Raw genomic sequence first — 12,218 nt, forward strand, 5'->3', positions numbered from 1 at the left:
CATTGCCACAGACACAGCATCATGTCCATGTAGTAGGAGGTCATTAAAGTCTCCTGGGGAAGGGCAGTAACTCACAGAGAATCCATGAATTTACCAAGGTCAAAATCAGACGAATGGTTTTCATTAATTCATATTCAGAATCTGAAATGTCACACTAAATCTACCTTCATAGTCAGAGGAAAACTAAATCTACGAAGTTGTTTTAAAACAGGCAGAGGGAGGAGAGGACATGGGCATGAGACAGCGGATTTGGTCTCATGTGGATTTGCTGTGTGTGCTCACTGTGTCAGGTGACAGTGAGGACGCAGCTTCTCCAACTGCAGCAACCTTAAAGCTGCAGAGTGACAAGCCCAGGAGACGGAGAGAGAGAGAGAGAGCGAGAGAGAGCGAGAGAGAGAGAGAGAGAGCGAGAGAGAGGGAGAGGCCTTACAGTCCTTGCTGCCTGAGTGTCTGTGTGCGTCAGTGTTGAGGCAGAAACAAATTCATTTTGACCTGCTGATGTCTCTGGCGGCCATTTGCAGACTCTTACGCTGCCTTATCACAGCACAACTTTTGTGCAATTAGATGCAGGTTTAAAGTGAAACCTTGAGAGCTGCCTTGTCAGCAAACTCATCCCGGACATTTTACCGTAAATGCTGACAGTTCGTGATTTTCTTTCTCCCTGAGACTTTCGACGCACTTCAGTTTTGCATTAAAGCTGCGCATGTGCTGTGAAACATGGTTGTAGCATAGCTGGGTTTCTGACCATAGTTAGATAAATCTGTCAGGGGTCCCTGGACCAAAAATAAGATACTAAAACTAATTGTACAAATAAATTTATGAACTTACATCATGTAAGCATAAAACTGAAATAAGATAATCTGATGAAATGTGACACACCCTAAAATGAGGAAGAAAGAAGAAATAACACATTCTTTCCTTCTTACACAGGAGGTGTGCCATGTGCAATAGAAGTATACTCAATCACTGTGTTTCAACACAGCCTTGCTTGGTCTGGTATGACCAGCAGCTGATGGTGACTAAAGGTAAGATTAAGATGGTTGAGGTTGCTGAGGTTGTTGTATGTTAGCAGGTTATGATTTCAATAATCTTGTTTCACTTTTGTGATAAAAAAAAAACTGAAAATAAAAAGAGAAAATAAAGCGTGGCAGTAGCACATGTAAGGATAGATTATAAAGCCAGCTAAGCTAATCACTTAGACTGTGACATCTATCTAAAGTTTGCTAACATTAGGCGCTGTAAGCTACAATCACAGCTGGCCAAATAAGGAAGTAGCAGCAAAAAACTACAACACTGAGTGAACTGAAATGAGCAACGGTTTAATTTATTGGTTATTATTTATTGGAAATTCGATGTTTCATTTGTATGAGAAAGACTGTGTTATTCATTCTCTGAAAAGTTACATTGCCTCACTTTAATGCCCCTTTTGTGTCAGTTGATGTCAGCTGATAGCTAACCATTTGCCAAGTATTGTACCAGGGTTTTATTAGGCCCCTGGGGTCCATGGACCTTGTGCAGCTGCTTGCCTTGCCCGGCTTTTTTTTCCCTGATGTTTGAAGCACACATTCAAAATTACTGCTCACCAATTTGGAGGTGGCAGACAGATATTATTATTCTCATTGTTATTACTTGCTGCTACATTATGCTGAATAGTGGATATTGTTGCTGGATTATTGTACTATTTTGCTGTTTCCTATAGTTCTGCATTGTGCATATTTAGTAGAAATGTACGAGTAAAAATAATAATAATCATTATGCCCATCATTATCATTACCTTATTATCATAGAAGAAAAAAGCAATTGTACAAATTTACATACAAAACATATGATTATGTTATAAAATATTTGTTATAAACCACCCAACTGACAGGAAAGACATTGTTCTGTAAGTGATTAAGGGTATTTTTACACTGTGGCTTCCTACTTTGACTTCAGTGGAAAATCTCGATACTACTTCCTCCACTGATTATTATAAACAGGTCAATCTGCTGCCTCATGGGCTCCATACAGTAGCCCTGCGTGTACACGTCAAATCCGTGCCGATTCTGACGTCTGCTTCTCGTGGTTGTCTACGTCATTACGTTGCCAGCTGATCGGAGTGGGAAGCCGGGAGTGTGTCTGACTTGGGTGTGTGTGCGTGAGAGAGAGAGAGAGAGAGAGAGAGAGAGCGAGAGAGAGCGAGAGAGAGAGAGAGAGAGAGAGAGAGAGAGAGAGAGAGAGAGAGAGAGAGGAGTGGGGCAGGAGTTGTGTAAAAGGGGCTGAAGTCCTGCGCTGCTTTCTCCGCTGCTGCTGCGTTGAAAAGTGGCCTCACCACCACCACATGTATAAAAGCTGCCGAACCGTATTCTGTCGTGGATGTAAAAGAAACCAACAGAGAGCGACACACCCTGCTGAAGGTCCAGGACTCCGCCGAGCAGTGGGCGAGGCAGCCTGAACTCCGCTGGACCGTTCAGACGGGCTGTCCGCGCAGGAGCGACCCGGCCGGTGGTCAAGGTGGGGCGTATTACTGAGTGTCTGTGAGGCTGTCTGTGTGTGTCTGCCGGCTAAACGCCTGTTCCTGTCCGCCTGATTTAGCCTGTGGCGGCTTGATGACCCAGTTTGCGTGGAAATCGGCAGCTGGGAAACCGTCCTTAACACGACTTTATTCAAGTGAAATTGTCCTCTCCAGGTCTGATGCCTGTCTTACAGGGGCGGGTTTGGGCACAGTTTGGCGTCGTCTGAATCTCGAGGTTGTGGATTTGATGTTATAGGAGTTCTGGCTGAAGGCCTGCCTGTGTGTCACAGATCATATCGTCCAGGCCCACTGACACAGGGGAGCTAGGAGGATTTATGGGCACCCTAGAAATTTGACATTTGGCCACCCCACCACAACCTCCCAGCTCCTGCAAACGTTTAATCAACATTTAGATGATTGACACAGTGAAATTGTGGGCAGAGGCGTTGGTAAAGTGCTGCATGGAGTATTTGCACATGCAAGGCTGATATTAACTCGAGGGCTGAATGAAACGTGCTAAAAAGTCAGGATTATGTCTAAATGAATACAGAAGGGAACATAAAAGCCAGCAAAGGTACACAGACAGCATGTTTAAAAGATTTACAGGTTCGCTTTTACATTATATTAAAATCTATTATGTGTCATGGCTGCCACATTAAGAAAAGCAGGAATCTTGTATCCAGGCCTGTAGGGAATTTGTAAGCAGTTCACTGTCAAATGTTGGATTTATAGACTATAACAAGATGTTGCTGTTGCAAGTTGAGGTCTGCATTTATGTAATCCAAACTTGTCAAAAAGTGTCAGCGTTTAAAGCCTCTTAAAATTTGCTGAGTTCATTATAGGCCAAGGAATAAGCCTGTGCTCAAGTAGGGGATAGGTGAAAATCAGGAAGATAACTGAGGCCGAGTCATTCCTCAGAAATGCGGTGACACCAGCAGGCATCTGGCAGAGATGGGGGGATTCTTCAAATGAAGGATGAGTTTATAAACACAAGTATATGACTGCAGATGTTTGTGAGGTTCAGTAAAACATTCTTGAAGCAGGTGACGTAACAAAGAATTTAGGCCTCCCTGTCCGGCTCTGAGCTCTCGAGTCTCCTCAACTCGTATACAATTCTTTACGGTCTTTTAAACTTCTATAAAACATTTTAAAAGCAACGTGCAATTATGTATAAGTAGTCTTTCTCTGGAATAAATGGCTAGAGGGGGGGGGGGCTTACTGTAGTATATATTACATCGATGGAGCCTGTCTTACATAATTGTTCAGCCAGAGTTCAGTGCGCTGGTAGGAATGCGCAATAGGCTGTGTCACGAGCTGCATTTCTGCCATTGCAACCCAGGAGTGTGACATAAGCCACCCTGTCAATGAGGATCACATGCAAATAGCAGGGTGTCAGTTAAAAAAGAAACTCATCTTGTCTACATGTGTTTGCCCTGCATCCAGGCAAAATACGCAACCTCCCCGAGCTGTTTTATTGCCTGCATTTGCAGAAGTGAAGCCATCTTGCTCAACTTGGGTTACACCCTTCATTCCTATTGCGTGCCTTGTCAAGGGAGGATGGGGCAAGAAGGGATGTGTTATGTAGGTTCATTTAGGGGGAAAAAAATCCAGTTCTTAGAGACAAAATGGCACTGACTGCCGGAGGACAGGCTTACAGGCCTCATACCGCACATTACCATCCCCCAGGATGTCATGAATTCAGAATGGCATTCAGCTATTCCTCTCAGCAAATATATATAAAAAAAAAACCTACTTATTTGTGGTGATCTCAGGGTTAAAGTCAGATGGCCTTTAAAGTCCAGCAAACAGCGAGCAGCAGAGCATAAGAGGAGGCTCTCTGCACTATGATCAGAGTGTTGCCAAAGCCACCGCCCTTTCACTGTCTTTGTCCCCATTCCCAGTCTAAAATAATCAGTCTATATTACAGAGTGCAATCTGGGGCAGTAAACACTCTCCAACTGGACCACACCCACAGCAGAGGAATGTACCTGAATTGATGAGTGAAATGAGTGGGCTGGTAGCATGGAGAGAGGCCTGTCTGTCTCTTTCTGACCCACTCACCCTTCTTTTTCTTTTTTTTTTTCTACTCCTGTTCTCCATCTTCATCAGACGTGTGCTGCTTCTACCTGTTTTCCGTAGACCACAATTTCAAGCTCCCTAGTTGAATGAATCGAAACTCCGCTCTTGCATTCGCAGCTAAGGCCTGATAAGCCAACCTTCTAAAGAGTTAAAATGTCACTAAATGCTCCTTGCTTTGTGACTGGTTCATTCACACCCTCCTGTTTACACACCATCATTCCTATTTCTCTCTGACACGCACATCCTGCTCATTCAACTCCAGTGTGTCTGTCCTCTTTCTTATCCTCCTTGCCATGGCAGAGAGTGCACGTCCACAGTCCCAGATAAGCTCAGTCTTTTGTGTATTAGACTGTGTGTTATCTCTTTTGCCCCCTGTATAAAAGCCTGTCTCAAGGCCTTCCACACTGGCTGTCATGTGGCTCTGTCTGCCTCCCTCGCTCAAAGAAAGAGTAGGAGAGGGGGAGGAATGAGGTGCGAAAAAAGGAAAAGGGCGGAGGGGAGGTGAGGGTGAACCTAACGGTGAAGCCACGTCCGCCCCGTCTGGTGCAGACCAGATGTAGACGAGTACATAGAGAGGGGATGGGTGAAGGATAGAGGGATGGAAAAGAAGGAGTGGAAGAGACCATGCGAGCCCACAGCAGCCGGATGGAATTTCTAACATACGCAGCTGGAATGTCAGGAATGCAGGACAGTCTGATCTGACCGAGGGAGAGAGTGGAGAGGACAGACAAGTCAGGAAAGACAGAAAAGAAGAAGAGATATGGGAAAGAGTGGCACGGCAGAAGAGTCCGGGGCTCAACAGTGCCCGTCGCTGTGAACATAAAGATACAGTCACTGTCTGTGGAGGGAGTGGTACGCTATGGAACAAATAACTAATTCAGTTTAAGTTTGAGGTTGAGGCAGCCTTAGTCAACAGTTATGACTGTCAGTGGTCCTGTGTGTGGCCAGAAGCCTTGTACTGTACGTCCTCTTCCCTGACTTCATGAGCATGTGTGGGGGCCTGCGGGGGGGGGGGGGGGGGGGGGGGGGGGGTTGCTTGTTCAAGGTGGGGATGTTGCGCCCTTAATCCGCCTCACCATTCTGTTTTAAAAGGAAATGAAAACGCAATTGGGCTAACGTTGCTGTTCGACACTAAGCCGCTAATGGAGGGAGTCACAGAACTGGATCGAAAGCAAAAGTTGGCATGGCGGTACAAACGCCAAAGCTGCTGTGTGACACGTCTGGCCCCTGATTCTGCACCGGCATGCTGTCACTCACTGGGGCTGCAGTACACCTGCATTGTTTGATTCAGTGTGAACAAGGCATGATGAAGGGTCTCCTTAACGACAATGTAGCAGGATCTCTATGATATTGCTGTGACGAATGACGGGCTTCATTGGAAACTCCACTCCTTTGAAGACGTGCTGCCCATGCATTTTACAATACAAACTGCAAAAGAACATTTCAACAACTGTTCAAAGTTCATGAAATGTGGTCCAGATATGTGTAGTGCCCAGGAGATGAATCCCAATGTTTCCTCTAGCGCCTCTAGTGGCGGTTTTGAGTGAAAGTTCTCAACTGTTACATGCATTTCCACAAAATCACCTGTCAATGGATGGTAATGTCAGTCTGTTGGTAGATCCACCGCTTTGGTCCGGACTAAAATATCTTAGTACCCGCTGGATGGATTGCTAAGAATTGTTATACAGACATTCACGGCCCCCAGAGGATGAATCCTAATGCTTTTCATCTAGCTCAAAGTTTTCACTTATCCAGTGAAACAGCTCACCATCTACTTGATGGCTTGGAACAAAAATTTTGTAGGTACATTCATGGTCCCCAGACAGTGATCCCCTTACTTTTCCTCTTGTGCTACCAGGGCGTTGACATTCGTGTTTTTAGCGAAATGTCAACTTTTGGATGGAAGGCCTTGAATTAGCTACACACATTCATGTCCTGTTCAGGGTGAACTGTATGAACTTTGATGATCTCTTCACTTTTCATGTTGCACATCATCAGGTAAAAAAATTGTGTCTGACACTTTTTGTTTATGACCAAATATCTACAAAAACTAATGACAATTTAGCTTTACTTTGTGTTTAGTGCTATTTTGTGAATGTTAGCATGCTACCTTAAGGTAAGATGGTGAACATTATACCTGCTAAAAGCACAGAGCGTTGCTTTGATAAAGTAGAGGTGCTAGCAAGGCTGAAGACGTGTGTTCCCTGGTGGACGATGGTGGTACTGCAACTATTAAAAATCCTCTGTTGCCCAAAAAGTGTTTCTCTAATAGATCTCCACTATAAAAGATATGTCTTTACAAAAGCCCAGGAAGGCCATTTTTATGTGCATGACATTTCAATGAGAAGTCCGTGGATGAGACGCTAATAATAGCAAAAATAACTCAATAATACAGCGCCGTATTTGATTGTCCAAATGGGGAAAGTAATAAAATACAAACATAAAATATAAAACAAGATAAAGAGATAATTAAAACAATTACCATAAGTTACGATGTTAAGGCCCGCTTACCTTTAATATGCACATGTAATGAGCCACACAAAGTGGAAACAAACCAAACAAAAGTAAGTAAGATTTTTTCTCTTTTTGCCCCATGAACTGCGAGAGCAACTGTCACAAAGCAGCTCTAAGTGCTAATGAATATTTCATTGAAAATAAACAAACTATTTACAAAAGGATAAGCATGGGTGTGGAAGTCAGCTGCTTCGGTGGTGTAAAGCAGCAATAATGTCAAGCAAACCAAATACTGGAGATGTGGAGGCTACGACACTGATGGCAGAGCTTAAGCCCGGTAGAGGTGCCACCGTATTCGGCTAACGAGCCTCAAGCTCTGACTGCAGACTCCTGAACGGGAGGAGAGGTGAAAATCCTGCAGGCAGAGCAACAGGGACATAGAAGAAACTTTCAGTGAATAGGCGCCATTTTGGAGTCAAGTAATCAGTTACATGACTCATTAATTACAAAAATCCATACTTGATTTAGAAAGATTTATTAGATGTTTTAAGTGTGTTTAAAACAGATAAGGGTAATAGATTTGGTTATGGAAACTTTTTTTAGTGTACATCAGTCACAAGTCGGAACAGGCAGCCATGGCCTCTGTGTGATGACTCACCCATTTAAAAAAAAAAAAAGACTGATACGTGTCATGTAGATAGATTTGTCACGAGGTGGAAGAAAATCCTATTAGTATTTTTCCATCTACCATCCATGTACTTTTTATATAAACAACCATTATACGTCTGAATGGAGATGACTCTCTGGCCTTCTCAGGATGACACTGGAGTTGAATCAGAACAAAGTGTGAGACAAAACCATTTCTGCCCGCGGCGGTGTCTGTAAAATCTTCATAAGTCTTGTTGATTGTGACCCACCCTCCCCTGCTGTGCACAGTCTACAGGCTACGGGGCGTTCAAATACCTGAGATTATTCTGGTTCTCCTTACTGCAGGAATGTACAGCATGTGTTATTCATCGTCAACCAAAGGAGTGGAGCATGTCCTCAATATCTCAGGATCACCACCAGATTACATTCTTTGAAGGCAAGAAAAGTACAGACCTGCTTTCGCTTTACATGTGTTAGTCTTCAAGTGATCAAACGTTCAGTATGTTTAAACTCACTGTGAGTTAGTCTTAAAACAAACTGAAAGCAGAAATTTTGACCTGATGGTGGCGCTAGAGGAAATGTTGAAGGATAACCAGTGCTATTATAATTCATCCTGTGGGCGACATGAATATACTTACTTTTATGGCAATCCATTCAGTAGTTGTTGAATCATAATGGTGGCATCAGTGAAAAAGTTCAGAGATCCTGCTATATTGCCATAAAGAAGATCGTCCATTAACACAACAGCATCAGTGTCTGTCTCGCCATGCTGCTCTCACAGACATCAATTCAGCTCCGTGTCCCTGTTGCTTGTTCTTACCTCTTATACCTTTTTATGTTTTTAACAGCGGCTAAAGATCAGTCAGATTCATCCTCTGGGAACCATGAATCATGAGCTGGGTAGAGCAACCGCACTGTTAGCATGGCTAACAGTTGTACATATAGTGGCTTTCATTTACACACAACCAAACCTATTTATATTTAACCATTGTATGTGAACATGACCATTGTAATTTCAGTTGCAGAAAGCTGCCTGCCCGAGGCATTTATTGACAGAACTACTGTTAACACAGCCCAAGCTCCAGATGGCTAGCTAATAGAATAAATTAGCTGCTAGTAGCTACTTCTTCACATGTAAACTTACAGCTTAGTCAGACATATACAAAGTGTGTCGTGAAACCAGGTGTAGCGACAGGTTTTCTCTCTGGGAAACACCTGAACGTTTTCCGCAAAAATAAATAACTCTTCTGGACTTCTGAAAGGATTTCAGGATCTCTGCTGTCATATAGAAGCCGTCTACTCCTCTTCATCGCCTCCTGCTCATGCTTCGTAACCACGGTAACTGACATAAAAAAAGTAGAGTGTTTTTCCAGAGGCCGGTTTGTGATTTTGAGCATCATAACTAAGAGAATATCTAAGAATTTCTTACTGGCACCGTGTAACGTGCAGAGGCAGAGCTGAGCTGCTGATGCATGTATCTCCCCCTGGTAATCTGACGCATGATCTTGTGTGTTCTTACATATCAGCTCATTTCACCCACTTACTCACAGCTGATCGCACACACACCGTGGCTCCACTGCACCCACTTACTGTACATGTGTGACTGGCTGCGGGCCACCTCATACCCACGCTACCGGAGCAGGGAGTTTGGAGCGGAAGTTAAATGATTTCTTCTTCTCTCTTTCTGCAGGAATACGTGCATCTAAAGCAGAAGAAGGGAAGAGAGGGAGCCTGTCTGTTTCAAACTCTCACGCTCGCTGGCTGACTCCCAGCGCTCCCTCACCCTCGGCCCCAAATGGCTGACACACAGCAGTTCTTCACTGGCAAGCTTTATGTTCCTGTACACATGCTAAAGCTGCCAGCTGAAGAACTGTTCTGGTCAGCCCTGCACCGGATGACTCAAGAAGAGGAAGCAGGGGTGGGGGGGGAACTGAGGAAGGCAGTGTTTCACACAGCCAGTAGTCTAAAGTGGACTTTAATACCCTGCTGGATCTGAGCCACCATTGTTTCTATTCTTGTTGTTAATCACGTGTAAAAAGGTGTATTTTTCCTTTGGCAGGTTAGGACATTTATAGGCTATCTGCAGGTCTCAAAGAGTCTTAAAAAGAACTGATGAAGAAGGTATTAAAAAGTTTTAAGGTCTTGAATATTTTTCTCTATTAACTGTAGGTGGTAATGGTAATTATAAAATGTTTTTAAGTGTGACTTTTCTCTGGAAAGTACCATTGTTCTCAACCTCTGACTATGTAAAAATCATTAATTCATTCAACATTCCTTGACTAATAATTATTTTTAATTGTCATTCATCCATCTGCTGCTTCTCCAGGCCCAGGTCATATTTTAATGATTAATTAATGATCTTCTAAAGAATTATCGTTATGTACTACTGAAAAATATAAATGCTTTCATACTTAAGTCAATATTACTGTGAAACTGGTGTGAAATTGCTTTCTCTGTGGTACAGAATTGGTCTTAGACTTAAATTTTATCTGGTTAACCCTGCAGAAACCTTGTTAAATTTTGTTTTTTCTTACAATAAAGAACATCATATTTTCTCTGACTCAAGGTTTTTGTGGACAAAACTGCACACTATGGAAAATAAAACATATCCCAGGACTAAGGGATCTCCAAAAATAAAACACACACGCAGAGAGGCAGACAATAAATTTATGCAAAATGTCACACACTCATCCCTTTTAACTTTTAAGTCTCTGGTGATCCCATTAAAGGGGAACAAGAGGGATCAGAGTAAATTAAGATGCTCTTTAAATGTAAAATAGTCGAAGTTTATTGGCGATGGATATGCAATAACCCCTCAGGCTTTGTTCTCCGGGAGGCTAATCACCACATAAACAGTAAACAAGCTGGCATTTAGTCAGGACTGCTTCCGGTTAGATCATTGTAACATAGAAACCAGACAAAGAAGAAAAACTTACCAAATGTCTGCTCATCAGAGACTGAAGGTTTCACCAGCTGCTTCGAGGGATTTCTTCACACTATAACATTCACTGCTGAAAGCACAAGATCATCAAAAGCGGGAGGTACTGAGATCACTTACTGAGTGCAAAATAATGTTGACATCTGACAACATTCATGACAATGCTTTTTAGTTTATTTGTTTTCAGCAGCAGGTTAATGTATTACTTCATTAATATAAACTGAATTGGTTGAGTGGGAAACATTGAAAGTTCTTGTTTCAATTTTGTGTCGTCAGTCACTTTATAAAATAGTCCAGTCCTCATAGAGTATTTGTTAAATCCAGGGCATGTCATTTTTGAGTGGTCTTCCATTATAAATCTAACTTGAGAGTATATGTGCAGCACAGCTTTTCTTTACCAATCTGAACGGGCTGTGGTGGTTTGTACTGCCGGAAACAATCACATCAGAAAAATGAATTAAATGACACTAGAAACACTTTTCCACACGGGCTCACAGGAATATTCTGGATACAATGTCTATTAATAAGGGAAGATAAGGCAAAACTGGAGTGTTGCTGCACTATTAAACCTACAATTTCAGGGTCTTGTTGTATTTTATCTAAATCTCCACTAGATGGCGTGATCATCCGCAAAACTGAGGTTAAACATGACCGGGCCGGTTTCACCGCAGGACAGGGAGGGAAATACAGATGGTATTAAATCTCTGACAGATGGAAAGAGTGCTGGAAAATTATACTCAATTAAAAGTACTGTTACTTACAGGACATTTTACTCAAGTAGAAATAAAAATGTACTCATAAAAGTGCAAAGTTAGTTAATGTACTGTGATAAAACGATTAAATTAAACAGCATCTTTAGGCTACAGGTGCATATGCAGACAGGTATGCATTGATATTTCAATAGGCTACACCATTCCCAGGTGAGAACTGCACCTAATGCAATCAATACATTTATATAGAATTAACAGTAGAGTAAAGAAGAAGAAAATGTGGGGATGTTTAAACAACATAAACTCCACAGCGGCTACAGCCACAGGCCAAACACTATGTTGCTAGGCAACGCAGTAGTTGTTGATGCTCTCCTCTCCATATCATTCATTTGCTGCACTCACCTGTCTTAACGTCACTGTGATTCTTGTGCACTGTGAAGTCCTCCACAGTCTGCTGCAAATCCCACTTATCTGCTCACTCATTCTCAATGGTATACAATGCAAAACAGGACCAGCCCACTCAGCCTCTCTGGTCTCACTGCACTTCAGAGAGTTTCCAAACACTGAGCTGAAGGAGCTCTGCAGTCACAACAGGGATGACCAAAAACAGCAGAAAGGTGGTGAACATCTCACTGGAGGTAGAAGTGAACGTAGAAGTCCCAGCAGAAGGATCCAACATCAGTTTTAGCAGGTAGCATTTAGCCTGACTCAGCATGCACCTGTTGGTCATGCAACATGGCAGGTGTGTTTGATTTGGGACGCTAATTAAATCAGCAGCTTCTTCTCTGCTGCAGCTGGTGATTTGACCTTTTTTCATTTGTTGTCTGAAAAAATGTCTGTTCTACTTAAGTAAAAATACTTGACTAATACTAAAAAACAGTTAAGTAAGAGCGAA

The 12,218-nt window shown here is 42.7% G+C and overlaps 1 long non-coding RNA gene across 1 annotated transcript; it reads left to right on the forward strand.

Moving 5' to 3' along the window:
* Nucleotides 1–2,112: 2,112 nt before the first annotated feature.
* On the forward strand, nucleotides 2,113–10,229 carry LOC130182027 (uncharacterized). Its single transcript, XR_008829660.1, has 2 exons — nucleotides 2,113–2,493; nucleotides 9,366–10,229. It is a non-coding gene; the product is annotated as an uncharacterized LOC130182027 (long non-coding RNA).
* Nucleotides 10,230–12,218: the final 1,989 nt, after the last annotated feature.

The sequence above is a fragment of the Seriola aureovittata genome, chromosome 15, assembly GCF_021018895.1.
Source record: "Seriola aureovittata isolate HTS-2021-v1 ecotype China chromosome 15, ASM2101889v1, whole genome shotgun sequence".
NCBI lineage: Eukaryota > Metazoa > Chordata > Actinopteri > Carangiformes > Carangidae > Seriola > Seriola aureovittata.